Genomic DNA, 13,311 nt, shown 5'->3' on the forward strand with positions numbered 1-13,311 from the left:
CCTCTGTGGCGCAATGGATAGCGTGTTGGACTTCTAAGTGAATTTGCAAAGTCATTCAAAGGTTGTGGGTTTGAATCCCACCAGAGTCGCATTTTTTACTTTCTTATTCAAACAAGGAACATTATGCATGTGAGGAATGTCTTTTTTGGCCGATGCTTTAATCTTAGTATTTGACCCAAGTTGAACCTATGTATCTAATACAGCATGCAACTGAATCAAAAGCAGTCTGCCTTCCATTGCAACAGGAACATATTGCTCATAAGCAATACAACATCACTGCCAGAAACTTTGCACTTTTCTAATGTATCCTTCCTTCAGAAACATTGTCTTTATAATAGCTGTAAATGAGATAGACCAAAACACGACACCCTACGCTCAGACATTTGTTTCTAGCGACATATAAAGTAAAATCTTCTTTCAAAGCTATTTATGGTATATTCTCTTTGTGTTTTTGTATTGTTAACCAATTGTATGTCTGCACTTTTTATCCAGTTCTTTTTTATTAAGGTATGGAATTGTTGTCCAAACCAATTCACTTGGCAAGAAAATACTGTAATACCCTATTCTCCGAATTTATCCCTAAAGGAACAAAGGTGTAGTTCAAGGTTTCACCCAGAAGTGTGATTCTTCTACAGACATTTTATGTTTCCGAAAACAATTATTCTTTCTTGTATCCCAGAAGGCTTGATAATATGATGTGAAGTAAACACCGGATTGACAAAACTTCGATCATCCCTTAATGTACTCAAGTTGATGTGCATCTGGCTCTGTGGCGCAATGGATAGCGCGTTGGACTTCTAAGTGAATTGGCAAAGTCATTCAAAGGTTGTGGGTTCGAATCCCACCAGAGTCGCATTTTTTACTTTCTTATTCAAACAAGGAACATTATGCATGTGAGGAATGTTTATTTTTGGCCGATGCTTTAATCTTAGTATTTGACCCAAGTTGAACCTATGTATCTAATACAGCATGCAACTGAATCAAAAGCAGTCTGCCTTCCATTGCAACAGGAACATATTGCTCATAAGCAATACAACATCACTGCCAGAAACTTTGCACTTTCCTAATGTATCCTTCCTTCAGAAACATTGTCTTTATAATAGCTGTAAATGAGATAGACCAAAAACACGACACCCTACACTCAGACATTTGTTTCTAGCGACATATAAAGTAAAATCTTCTTTCAAAGCTATTTATGGTATATTCTCTTTGTGTTTTTGTATTGTTAACCAATTGTATGGCTGCACTTTTTATCCAGTTCTTTTTTATTAAGGTATGGAATTGTTGTCCAAACGTATTCAGTTTGCAAGAAAATACAGTAATACCCTATTCTCCGAATTTATCCCTAAAGGAACAAAGGTGTAGTTCAAGGTTTCACCCAGAAGTGTGATTCTTCTACAGACATTTTATGTTTCAGAAAACAATTATTCTTTCTTGTATCCCAGAAGGCTTGATAATATGATGTGAAGTAAACACTGGATTGACAAAACTTCGATCATCCCTTAATGTACGCAAGTTGATTTTCATCTGGCTCTGTGGCGCAATGGATAGCGCGTTGGACTTCTAAGTGAATTGGCAAAGTCATTCAAAGGTTGTGGGTTCGAATCCCACCAGAGTTGTATTTTTTACTTTCTTATTCAAACAAGGAACATTATGCATGTGAGGAATGTTTATTTTTGGCCGATGCTTTAATCTTAGTATTTGACCCAAGTTGAACCAATGTATCTAATACAGCATGCAACTGAATCAAAAGCAGTCTGCCTTCCATTGCAACAGGAACATATTGCTCATAAGCAATACAACATCACTGCCAGAAACTTTGCACTTTCCTAATGTATCCTTCCTTCAGAAACATTGTCTTTATAATAGCTGTAAATGAGATAGACCAAAAACACGACACCCTACACTCAGACATTTGTTTCTAGCGACATATAAAGTAAAATATTCTTTCAAAACTATTTATGGTATATTCTCTTTGTGTTTTTGTATTGTTAACCAATTGTATGGCTGCACTTTTTATCCAGTTCTTTTTTTATTAAGGTATGGAATTGTTGTCCAAACGTATCAGTTTGCAAGAAAATACAGTAATACCCTATTCTCCGAATTTATCCCTAAAGGAACAAAGGTGTAGTTCAAGGTTTCACCCAGAAGTGTGATTCTTCTACAGACATTTTATGTTTCAGAAAACAATTATTCTTTCTTGTATCCCAGAAGGCTTGATAATATGATGTGAAGTAAACACTGGATTGACAAAACTTCGATCACCCCTTAATGTACGCAAGTTGATTTTCATCTGGCTCTGTGGCGCAATGGATAGCGCGTTGGACTTCTAAGTGAATTGGCAAAGTCATTCAAAGGTTGTGGGCTCGAATCCCACCAGAGTCGCATTTTTTACTTTCTAATTCAAACAAGGAACATTATGCATGTGAGGAATGTTTATTTTTGGCCGATGCTTTAATCTTAGTATTTGACCCAAGTTGAACCTATGTATCTAATACAGCATGCAACTGAATCAAAAGCAGTCTGCCTTCCATTGCAACAGGAACATATTGCTCATAAGCAATACAACATCACTGCCAGAAACTTTGCACTTTCCTAATGTATCCTTCCTTCAGAAACATTGTCTTTATAATAGCTGTAAATGAGATAGACCAAAAACACAACACCCTACACTCAGACATTTTTTTCTAGCGACATATAAAGTAAAATCTTCTTTCAAAGCTATTTATGGTATATTCTCTTTGTGTTTTTGTATTGTTAACCAATTGTATGGCTGCACTTTTTATCCAGTTCTTTTTTATTAAGGTATGGAATTGTTGTCCAAACGTATTCAGTTTGCAAGAAAATACAGTAATACCCTATTCTCCGAATTTATCCCTAAAGGAACAAAGGTGTAGTTCAAGGTTTCACCCAGAAGTGTGATTCTTCTACAGACATTTTATGTTTCAGAAAACAATTATTCTTTCTTGTATCCCAGAAGGCTTGATAATATGATGTGAAGTAAACACTGGATTGACAAAACTTCGATCATCCCTTAATGTACGCAAGTTGATTTTCACCTGGCTCTGTGGCGCAATGGATAGCGCGTTGGACTTCTAAGTGAATTGGCAAAGTCATTCAAAGGTTGTGGGTTCGAATCCCACCAGAGTTGTATTTTTTACTTTCTTATTCAAACAAGGAACATTATGCATGTGAGGAATGTTTATTTTTGGCCGATGCTTTAATCTTAGTATTTGACCCAAGTTGAACCAATGTATCTAATACAGCATGCAACTGAATCAAAAGCAGTCTGCCTTCCATTGCAACAGGAACATATTGCTCATAAGGAATACAAAATCACTGCCAAAAACTTTGCACTTTCCTAATGTATCCTTCCTTCAGAAACATTGTCTTTATAATAGCTGTAAATGAGATAGACCAAAAACACGACACCCTACACTCAGACATTTGTTTCTAGCGACATATAAAGTAAAATCTTCTTTCAAAGCTATTTATGGTATATTCTCTTTGTGTTTTTGTATTGTTAACCAATTGTATGGCTGCACTTTTTATCCAGTTCTTTTTTATTAAGGTATGGAATTGTTGTCCAAACGTATTCAGTTTGCAAGAAAATACAGTAATACCCTATTCTCCGAATTTATCCCTAAAGGAACAAAGGTGTAGTTCAAGGTTGCACCCAGAAGTGTGATTCTTCTACAGACATTTTATTTTCAGAAAACAATTATTCTTTCTTGTATCCCAGAAGGCTTGATAATATGATGTGAAGTAAACACTGGATTGACAAAACTTCGATCACCCCTTAATGTACGCAAGTTGATTTTCATCTGGCTCTGTGGCGCAATGGATAGCTCGTTGGACTTCTAAGTGAATTGGCAAAGTCATTCAAAGGTTGTGGGCTCGAATCCCACCAGAGTCGCATTTTTTACTTTCTAATTCAAACAAGGAACATTATGCATGTGAGGAATGTTTATTTTTGGCCGATGCTTTAATCTTAGTATTTGACCCAAGTTGAACCTATGTATCTAATACAGCATGCAACTGAATCAAAAGCAGTCTGCCTTCCATTGCAACAGGAACATATTGCTCATAAGCAATACAACATCACTGCCAGAAACTTGGCACTTTTCTAACGTATCCTTCCTTCAGAAACATTGTCTTTATAATAGCTGTAAATGAGATAGACCAAAACACGACACCCTACACTCAGACATTTGTTTCTAGCGACATATAAAGTAAAATCTTCTTTCAAAGCTATTTATGGTATATTCTCTTTGTGTTTTTGTATTGTTAACCAATTGTATGGCTGCACTTTTTATCCAGTTCTTTTTTATTAAGGTATGGAATTGTTGTCCAAACGTATTCAGTTTGCAAGAAAATACAGTAATACCCTATTCTCCGAATTTATCCCTAAAGGAACAAAGGTGTAGTTCAAGGTTTCACCCAGAAGTGTGATTCTTCTACAGACATTTTATGTTTCAGAAAACAATTATTCTTTCTTGTATCCCAGAAGGCTTGATAATATGATGTGAAGTAAACACTGGATTGACAAAACCTCGATCATCCCCTGATGTACGCAAGTTGATTGTCATCTGGCTCTGTGGCGCAATGGATAGCGCGTTGGACTTCTAAGTGAATTGGCAAAGTCATTCAAAGGTTGTGGGTTCGAATCCCACCAGAGTCGCATTTTTTACTTTCTTTTTCAAACAAGGAACATTATGCATGTGAGGAATGTTTATTTTTGGCCGATGCTTTAATCTTAGTATTTGACCCAAGTTGAACCTATGTATCTAATACAGCATGCAACTGAATCAAAAGCAGTCTGCCTTCCATTGCAACAGGAACATATTGCTCATAAGCAATACAACATCACTGCCAGAAACTTTGCACTTTCCTAATGTATCCTTCCTTCAGAAACATTGTCTTTATAATAGGTGTAAATGAGATAGACCAAAAACACAACACCCTACACTCAGACATTTGTTTCTAGCGACATATAAAGTAAAATCTTCTTTCAAAGCTATTTATGGTATATTCTCTTTGTGTTTTTGTATTGTTAACCAATTGTATGGCTGCACTTTTTATCCAGTTCTTTTTTATTAAGGTATGGAATTGTTGTCCAAACGTATTCAGTTTGCAAGAAAAAACAGTAATACCCTATTCTCCGAATTTATCCCTAAAGGAACAAAGGTGTAGTTCAAGGTTTCACCCAGAAGTGTGATTCTTCTACAGACATTTTATGTTTCGGAAAACAATTATTCTTTCTTGTATCCCAGAAGGCTTGATAATATGATGTGAAGTAAACACTGGATTGACAAAACGTCGATCATCCCTTACTGTACGCAAGTGGATTTTTATCTCCCTCTGTGGCGCAATGGATAGCGTGTTGGACTTCTAAGTGAATTTGCAAAGTCATTCAAAGGTTGTGGGTTTGAATCCCACCAGAGTCGCATTTTTTACTTTCTTATTCAAACAAGGAACATTATGCATGTGAGGAATGTCTTTTTTGGCCGATGCTTTAATCTTAGTATTTGACCCAAGTTGAACCTATGTATCTAATACAGCATGCAACTGAATCAAAAGCAGTCTGCCTTCCATTGCAACAGGAACATATTGCTCATAAGCAATACAACATCACTGCCAGAAACTTTGCACTTTCCTAATGTATCCTTCCTTCAGAAACATTGTCTTTATAATAGCTGTAAATGAGATAGACCAAAAACACAACACCCTACACTCAGACATTTGTTTCTAGCGACATATAAAGTAAAATATTCTTTCAAAACTATTTATGGTATATTCTCTTTGTGTTTTTGTATTGTTAACCAATTGTATGGCTGCACTTTTTATCCAGTTCTTTTTTATTAAGGTATGGAATTGTTGTCCAAACGTATCAGTTTGCAAGAAAATACAGTAATACCCTATTCTCCGAATTTATCCCTAAAGGAACAAAGGTGTAGTTCAAGGTTTCACCCAGAAGTGTGATTCTTCTACAGACATTTTATGTTTCAGAAAACAATTATTCTTTCTTGTATCCCAGAAGGCTTGATAATATGATGTGAAGTAAACACTGGATTGACAAAACCTCGATCATCCCCTGATGTACGCAAGTTGATTGTCATCTGGCTCTGTGGCGCAATGGATAGCGCGTTGGACTTCTAAGTGAATTGGCAAAGTCATTCAAAGGTTGTGGGTTCGAATCCCACCAGAGTCGCATTTTTTACTTTCTTATTCAAACAAGGAACATTATGCATGTGAGGAATGTTTATTTTTGGCCGATGCTTTAATCTTAGTATTTGACCCAAGTTGAACCTATGTATCTAATACAGCATGCAACTGAATCAAAAGCAGTCTGCCTTCCATTGCAACAGGAACATATTGCTCATAAGCAATACAACATCACTGCCAGAAACTTTGCACTTTCCTAATGTATCCTTCCTTCAGAAACATTGTCTTTATAATAGCTGTAAATGAGATAGACCAAAAACACGACACCCTACACTCAGACATTTGTTTCTAGCGACATATAAAGTAAAATCTTCTTTCAAAGCTATTTATGGTATATTCTCTTTGTGTTTTTGTATTGTTAACCAATTGTATGGCTGCACTTTTTATCCAGTTCTTTTTTATTAAGGTATGGAATTGTTGTCCAAACGTATTCAGTTTGCAAGAAAATACAGTAATACCCTATTCTCCGAATGTATCCCTAAAGGAACAAAGGTGTAGTTCAAGGTTGCACCCAGAAGTGTGATTCTTCTACAGACATTTTATTTTTCAGAAAACAATTATTCTTTCTTGTATCCCAGAAGGCTTGATAATATGATGTGAAGTAAACACTGGATTGACAAAACTTCGATCACCCCTTAATGTACGCAAGTTGATTTTCATCTGGCTCTGTGGCGCAATGGATAGCGCGTTGGACTTCTAAGTGAATTGGCAAAGTCATTCAAAGGTTGTGGGCTCGAATCCCACCAGAGTCGCATTTTTTACTTTCTAATTCAAACAAGGAACATTATGCATGTGAGGAATGTTTATTTTTGGCCGATGCTTTAATCTTAGTATTTGACCCAAGTTGAACCTATGTATCTAATACAGCATGCAACTGAATCAAAAGCAGTCTGCCTTCCATTGCAACAGGAACATATTGCTCATAAGCAATACAACATCACTGCCAGAAACTTTGCACTTTCCTAATGTATCCTTCCTTCAGAAACATTGTCTTTATAATAGCTGTAAATGAGATAGACCAAAAACACGACACCCTACACTCAGACATTTGTTTCTAGCGACATATAAAGTAAAATCTTCTTTCAAAACTATTTATGGTATATTCTCTTTGTGTTTTTGTATTGTTAACCAATTGTATGGCTGCACTTTTTATACAGTTCTTTTTTATTAAGGTATGGAATTGTTGTCCAAACGTATTCAGTTTGCAAGAAAATACAGTAATACCCTATTCTCCGAATTTATCCCTAAAGGAACAAAGGTGTAGTTCAAGGTTTCACCCAGAAGTGTGATTCTTCTACAGACATTTTATGTTTCAGAAAACAATTATTCTTTCTTGTATCCCAGAAGGCTTGATAATATGATGTGAAGTAAACACTGGATTGACAAAACTTCGATCATCCCTTAATGTACGCAAGTTGATTTTCATCTGGATCTGTGGCGCAATGGATAGCGCGTTGGACTTCTAAGTGAATTGGCAAAGTCATTCAAAGGTTGTGGGTTCGAATCCCACCAGAGTCGTATTTTTTACTTTCTTATTCAAACAAGGAACATTATGCATGTGAGGAATGTTTATTTTTGGCCGATGCTTTAATCTTAGTATTTGACCCAAGTTGAACCAATGTATCTAATACAGCATGCAACTGAATCAAAAGCAGTCTGCCTTCCATTGCAACAGGAACATATTGCTCATAAGGAATACAACATCACTGCCAGAAACTTTGCACTTTCCTAATGTATCCTTCCTTCAGAAACATTGTCTTTATAATAGCTGTAAATGAGATAGACCAAAAACACGACACCCTACACTCAGACATTTGTTTCTAGCGACATATAAAGTAAAATCTTCTTTCAAAGCTATTTATGGTATATTCTCTTTGTGTTTTTGTATTGTTAACCAATTGTATGGCTGCACTTTTTATCCAGTTCTTTTTTATTAAGGTATGGAATTGTTGTCCAAACGTATTCAGTTTGCAAGAAAATACAGTAATACCCTATTCTCCGAATTTATCCCTAAAGGAACAAAGGTGTAGTTCAAGGTTGCACCCAGAAGTGTGATTCTTCTACAGACATTTTATTTTTCAGAAAACAATTATTCTTTCTTGTATCCCAGAAGGCTTGATAATATGATGTGAAGTAAACACTGGATTGACAAAACCTCGATCATCCCCTGATGTACGCAAGTTGATTGTCATCTGGCTCTGTGGCGCAATGGATAGCGCGTTGGACTTCTAAGTGAATTGGCAAAGTCGTTCAAAGGTTGTGGGTTCGAATCCCACCAGAGTCGCATTTTTTACTTTCTTATTCAAACAAGGAACATTATGCATGTGAGGAATGTTTATTTTTGGCCGATGCTTTAATCTTAGTATGTGACCCAAGTTGAACCCATGTATCTAATACAGCATGCAACTGAATCAAAAGCAGTCTGCCTTCCATTGCAACAGGAACATATTGCTCATAAGCAATACAACATCACTGCCAGAAACCTTGCACTTTCCTAATGTATCCTTCCTTCAGAAACATTGTCTTTATAATAGCTGTAAATGAGATAGACCAAAAACACGACACCCTACACTCAGACATTTGTTTCTAGCGACATATAAAGTAAAATCTTCTTTCAAAGCTATTTATGGTATATTCTCTTTGTGTTTTTGTATTGTTAACCAATTGTATGGCTGCACTTTTTATCCAGTTCTTTTTTATTAAGGTATGGAATTGTTGTCCAAACGTATTCAGTTTGCAAGAAAATACAGTAATACCCTATTCTCCGAATTTATCCCTAAAGGAACAAAGGTGTAGTTCAATGTTTCACCCAGAAGTGTGATTCTTCTACAGACATTTTATGTTTCAGAAAACAATTATTCTTTCTTGTATCCCAGAAGGCTTGATAATATGATGTGAAGTAAACACTGGATTGACAAAACTTCGATCATCCCTTAATGTACGCAACTTGATTTTCATCTGGCTCTGTGGTGCAATGGATAGCGCATTGGACTTCTAAGTGAATTGGCAAAGTCATTCAAAGTTTGTGGGTTCGAATCCCACCAGAGTCGCATTTTTTACTTTCTTATTCAAACAAGGAACATTATGCATGTGAGGAATGTTTATTTTTGGCCGATGCTTTAATCTTAGTATTTGACCCAAGTTGAACCTATGTATCTAATACAGCATGCAACTGAATCAAAAGCAGTCCGCCTTCCATTGCAACAGGAACATATTGCTCATAAGCAATACAACATCACTACCAGAAACTTGGCACTTTTCTAATGTATCCTTCCTTCAGAAACATTGTCTTTATAATAGCTGTAAATGAGATAGACCAAAACACGACACCCTACGCTCAGACATTTGTTTCTAGCGACATATAAAGTAAAATCTTCTTTCAAAGCTATTTATGGTATATTCTCTTTGTGTTTTTGTATTGTTAACCAATTGTATGTCTGCACTTTTTATCCAGTTCTTTTTTATTAAGGTATGGAATTGTTGTCCAAACCAATTCACTTGGCAAGAAAATACTGTAATACCCTATTCTCCGAATTTATCCCTAAAGGAACAAAGGTGTAGTTCAAGGTTTCACCCAGAAGTGTGATTCTTCTACAGACATTTTATGTTTCCGAAAACAATTATTCTTTCTTGTATCCCAGAAGGCTTGATAATATGATGTGAAGTAAACACCGGATTGACAAAACTTCGATCATCCCTTAATGTACTCAAATTGATGTGCATCTGGCTCTGTGGCGCAATGGATAGCGCGTTGGACTTCTAAGTGAATTGGCAAAGTCATTCAAAGGTTGTGGGTTCGAATCCCACCAGAGTCGCATTTTTTACTTTCTTATTCAAACAAGGAACATTATGCATGTGAGGAATGTTTATTTTTGGCCGATGCTTTAATCTTAGTATTTGACCCAAGTTGAACCTATGTATCTAATACAGCATGCAACTGAATCAAAAGCAGTCTGCCTTCCATTGCAACAGGAACATATTGCTCATAAGCAATACAACATCACTGCCAGAAACTTTGCACTTTCCTAATGTATCCTTCCTTCAGAAACATTGTCTTTATAATAGCTGTAAATGAGATAGACCAAAAACACGACACCCTACACTCAGACATTTGTTTCTAGCGACATATAAAGTAAAATCTTCTTTCAAAGCTATTTATGGTATATTCTCTTTGTGTTTTTGTATTGTTAACCAATTGTATGGCTGCACTTTTTATTCAGATCTTTTTTATTAAGGTATGGAATTGTTGTCCAAACGTATTCAGTTTGCAAGAAAATACAGTAATACCCTATTCTCCGAATTTATCCCTAAAGGAACAAAGGTGTAGTTCAAGGTTTCACCCAGAAGTGTGATTCTTCTACAGACATTTTATGTTTCAGAAAACAATTATTCTTTCTTGTATCCCAGAAGGCTTGATAATATGATGTGAAGTAAACACTGGATTGACAAAACCTCGATCATCCCCTGATGTACGCAAGTTGACTGTCATCTGGCTCTGTGGCGCAATGGATAGCGCGTTGGACTTCTAAGTGAATTGGCAAAGTCATTCAAAGGTTGTGGGTTCGAATCCCACCAGAGTCGCATTTTTTACTTTCTTTTTCAAACAAGGAACATTATGCATGTGAGGAATGTTTATTTTTGGCCGATGCTTTAATCTTAGTATTTGACCCAAGTTGAACCTATGTATCTAATACAGCATGCAACTGAATCAAAAGCAGTCTGCCTTCCATTGCAACAGGAACATATTGCTCATAAGCAATACAACATCACTGCCAGAAACTTTGCACTTTCCTAATGTATCCTTCCTTCAGAAACATTGTCTTTATAATAGGTGTAAATGAGATAGACCAAAAACACAACACCCTACACTCAGACATTTGTTTCTAGCGACATATAAAGTAAAATCTTCTTTCAAAGCTATTTATGGTATATTCTCTTTGTGTTTTTGTATTGTTAACCAATTGTATGGCTGCACTTTTTATCCAGTTCTTTTTTATTAAGGTATGGAATTGTTGTCCAAACGTATTCAGTTTGCAAGAAAAAACAGTAATACCCTATTCTCCGAATTTATCCCTAAAGGAACAAAGGTGTAGTTCAAGGTTTCACCCAGAAGTGTGATTCTTCTACAGACATTTTATGTTTCGGAAAACAATTATTCTTTCTTGTATCCCAGAAGGCTTGATAATATGATGTGAAGTAAACACTGGATTGACAAAACGTCGATCATCCCTTACTGTACGCAAGTGGATTTTTATCTCCCTCTGTGGCGCAATGGATAGCGTGTTGGACTTCTAAGTGAATTTGCAAAGTCATTCAAAGGTTGTGGGTTTGAATCCCACCAGAGTCGCATTTTTTACTTTCTTATTCAAACAAGGAACATTATGCATGTGAGGAATGTCTTTTTTGGCTGATGCTTTAATCTTAGTATTTGACCCAAGTTGAACCTATGTATCTAATACAGCATGCAACTGAATCAAAAGCAGTCTGCCTTCCATTGCAACAGGAACATATTGCTCATAAGCAATACAACATCACTGCCAGAAACTTTGCACTTTCCTAATGTATCCTTCCTTCAGAAACATTGTCTTTATAATAGCTGTAAATGAGATAGACCAAAAACACAACACCCTACACTCAGACATTTGTTTCTAGCGACATATAAAGTAAAATATTCTTTCAAAACTATTTATGGTATATTCTCTTTGTGTTTTTGTATTGTTAACCAATTGTATGGCTGCACTTTTTATCCAGTTCTTTTTTATTAAGGTATGGAATTGTTGTCCAAACGTATCAGTTTGCAAGAAAATACAGTAATACCCTATTCTCCGAATTTATCCCTAAAGGAACAAAGGTGTAGTTCAAGGTTTCACCCAGAAGTGTGATTCTTCTACAGACATTTTATGTTTCAGAAAACAATTATTCTTTCTTGTATCCCAGAAGGCTTGATAATATGATGTGAAGTAAACACTGGATTGACAAAACCTCGATCATCCCCTGATGTACGCAAGTTGATTGTCATCTGGCTCTGTGGCGCAATGGATAGCGCGTTGGACTTCTAAGTGAATTGGCAAAGTCATTCAAAGGTTGTGGGTTCGAATCCCACCAGAGTCGCATTTTTTACTTTCTTATTCAAACAAGGAACATTATGCATGTGAGGAATGTTTATTTTTGGCCGATGCTTTAATCTTAGTATTTGACCCAAGTTGAACCTATGTATCTAATACAGCATGCAACTGAATCAAAAGCAGTCTGCCTTCCATTGCAACAGGAACATATTGCTCATAAGCAATACAACATCACTGCCAGAAACTTTGCACTTTCCTAATGTATCCTTCCTTCAGAAACATTGTCTTTATAATAGCTGTAAATGAGATAGACCAAAAACACGACACCCTACACTCAGACATTTGTTTCTAGCGACATATAAAGTAAAATCTTCTTTCAAAGCTATTTATGGTATATTCTCTTTGTGTTTTTGTATTGTTAACCAATTGTATGGCTGCACTTTTTATCCAGTTCTTTTTTATTAAGGTATGGAATTGTTGTCCAAACGTATTCAGTTTGCAAGAAAATACAGTAATACCCTATTCTCCGAATTTATCCCTAAAGGAACAAAGGTGTAGTTCAAGGTTGCACCCAGAAGTGTGATTCTTCTACAGACATTTTATTTTTCAGAAAACAATTATTCTTTCTTGTATCCCAGAAGGCTTGATAATATGATGTGAAGTAAACACTGGATTGACAAAACTTCGATCACCCCTTAATGTACGCAAGTTGATTTTCATCTGGCTCTGTGGCGCAATGGATAGCGCGTTGGACTTCTAAGTGAATTGGCAAAGTCATTCAAAGGTTGTGGGCTCGAATCCCACCAGAGTCGCATTTTTTACTTTCTAATTCAAACAAGGAACATTATGCATGTGAGGAATGTTTATTTTTGGCCGATGCTTTAATCTTAGTATTTGACCCAAGTTGAACCTATGTATCTAATACAGCATGCAACTGAATCAAAAGCAGTCTGCCTTCCATTGCAACAGGAACATATTGCTCATAAGCAATACAACATCACTGCCAGAAACTTTGCACTTT

At 36.1% G+C, this 13,311-nt stretch overlaps 9 non-coding genes across 9 annotated transcripts; all 9 read left to right on the plus strand.

The window, feature by feature from the left end:
* The first annotated feature begins 763 nt into the window (after positions 1-763).
* TRNAR-UCU (transfer RNA arginine (anticodon UCU)) lies at positions 764-853 on the plus strand. The gene is given in 2 exon segments: positions 764-800; positions 818-853. It is a non-coding gene; the product is annotated as a tRNA-Arg (tRNA).
* Positions 854-1,529: 676 nt separating this feature from the next.
* On the plus strand, positions 1,530-1,619 carry TRNAR-UCU (transfer RNA arginine (anticodon UCU)). Its single transcript is given in 2 exon segments — positions 1,530-1,566; positions 1,584-1,619. It is a non-coding gene; the product is annotated as a tRNA-Arg (tRNA).
* Positions 1,620-3,061: 1,442 nt separating this feature from the next.
* TRNAR-UCU (transfer RNA arginine (anticodon UCU)) lies at positions 3,062-3,151 on the plus strand. The gene is given in 2 exon segments: positions 3,062-3,098; positions 3,116-3,151. It is a non-coding gene; the product is annotated as a tRNA-Arg (tRNA).
* Positions 3,152-4,591: 1,440 nt separating this feature from the next.
* TRNAR-UCU (transfer RNA arginine (anticodon UCU)) lies at positions 4,592-4,681 on the plus strand. The gene is given in 2 exon segments: positions 4,592-4,628; positions 4,646-4,681. It is a non-coding gene; the product is annotated as a tRNA-Arg (tRNA).
* A 1,440-nt stretch (positions 4,682-6,121) lies between these two features.
* On the plus strand, positions 6,122-6,211 carry TRNAR-UCU (transfer RNA arginine (anticodon UCU)). The gene is given in 2 exon segments: positions 6,122-6,158; positions 6,176-6,211. It is a non-coding gene; the product is annotated as a tRNA-Arg (tRNA).
* Positions 6,212-8,419: 2,208 nt separating this feature from the next.
* TRNAR-UCU (transfer RNA arginine (anticodon UCU)) lies at positions 8,420-8,509 on the plus strand. The gene is given in 2 exon segments: positions 8,420-8,456; positions 8,474-8,509. It is a non-coding gene; the product is annotated as a tRNA-Arg (tRNA).
* Positions 8,510-9,950: 1,441 nt separating this feature from the next.
* TRNAR-UCU (transfer RNA arginine (anticodon UCU)) lies at positions 9,951-10,040 on the plus strand. The gene is given in 2 exon segments: positions 9,951-9,987; positions 10,005-10,040. It is a non-coding gene; the product is annotated as a tRNA-Arg (tRNA).
* A 676-nt stretch (positions 10,041-10,716) lies between these two features.
* TRNAR-UCU (transfer RNA arginine (anticodon UCU)) lies at positions 10,717-10,806 on the plus strand. Its single transcript is given in 2 exon segments — positions 10,717-10,753; positions 10,771-10,806. It is a non-coding gene; the product is annotated as a tRNA-Arg (tRNA).
* Positions 10,807-12,246: 1,440 nt separating this feature from the next.
* Positions 12,247-12,336, plus strand: TRNAR-UCU (transfer RNA arginine (anticodon UCU)). Its single transcript is given in 2 exon segments — positions 12,247-12,283; positions 12,301-12,336. It is a non-coding gene; the product is annotated as a tRNA-Arg (tRNA).
* The last annotated feature ends 975 nt before the right edge of the window (positions 12,337-13,311 follow it).

The sequence above is a fragment of the Ambystoma mexicanum genome (genome assembly GCF_040938575.1).
Source record: "Ambystoma mexicanum isolate Mex_15411 chromosome 12 unlocalized genomic scaffold, UKY_AmexF1_1 Mex_chr12_unloc.1, whole genome shotgun sequence".
NCBI classification, from domain to species: Eukaryota; Metazoa; Chordata; class Amphibia; order Caudata; family Ambystomatidae; genus Ambystoma; species Ambystoma mexicanum.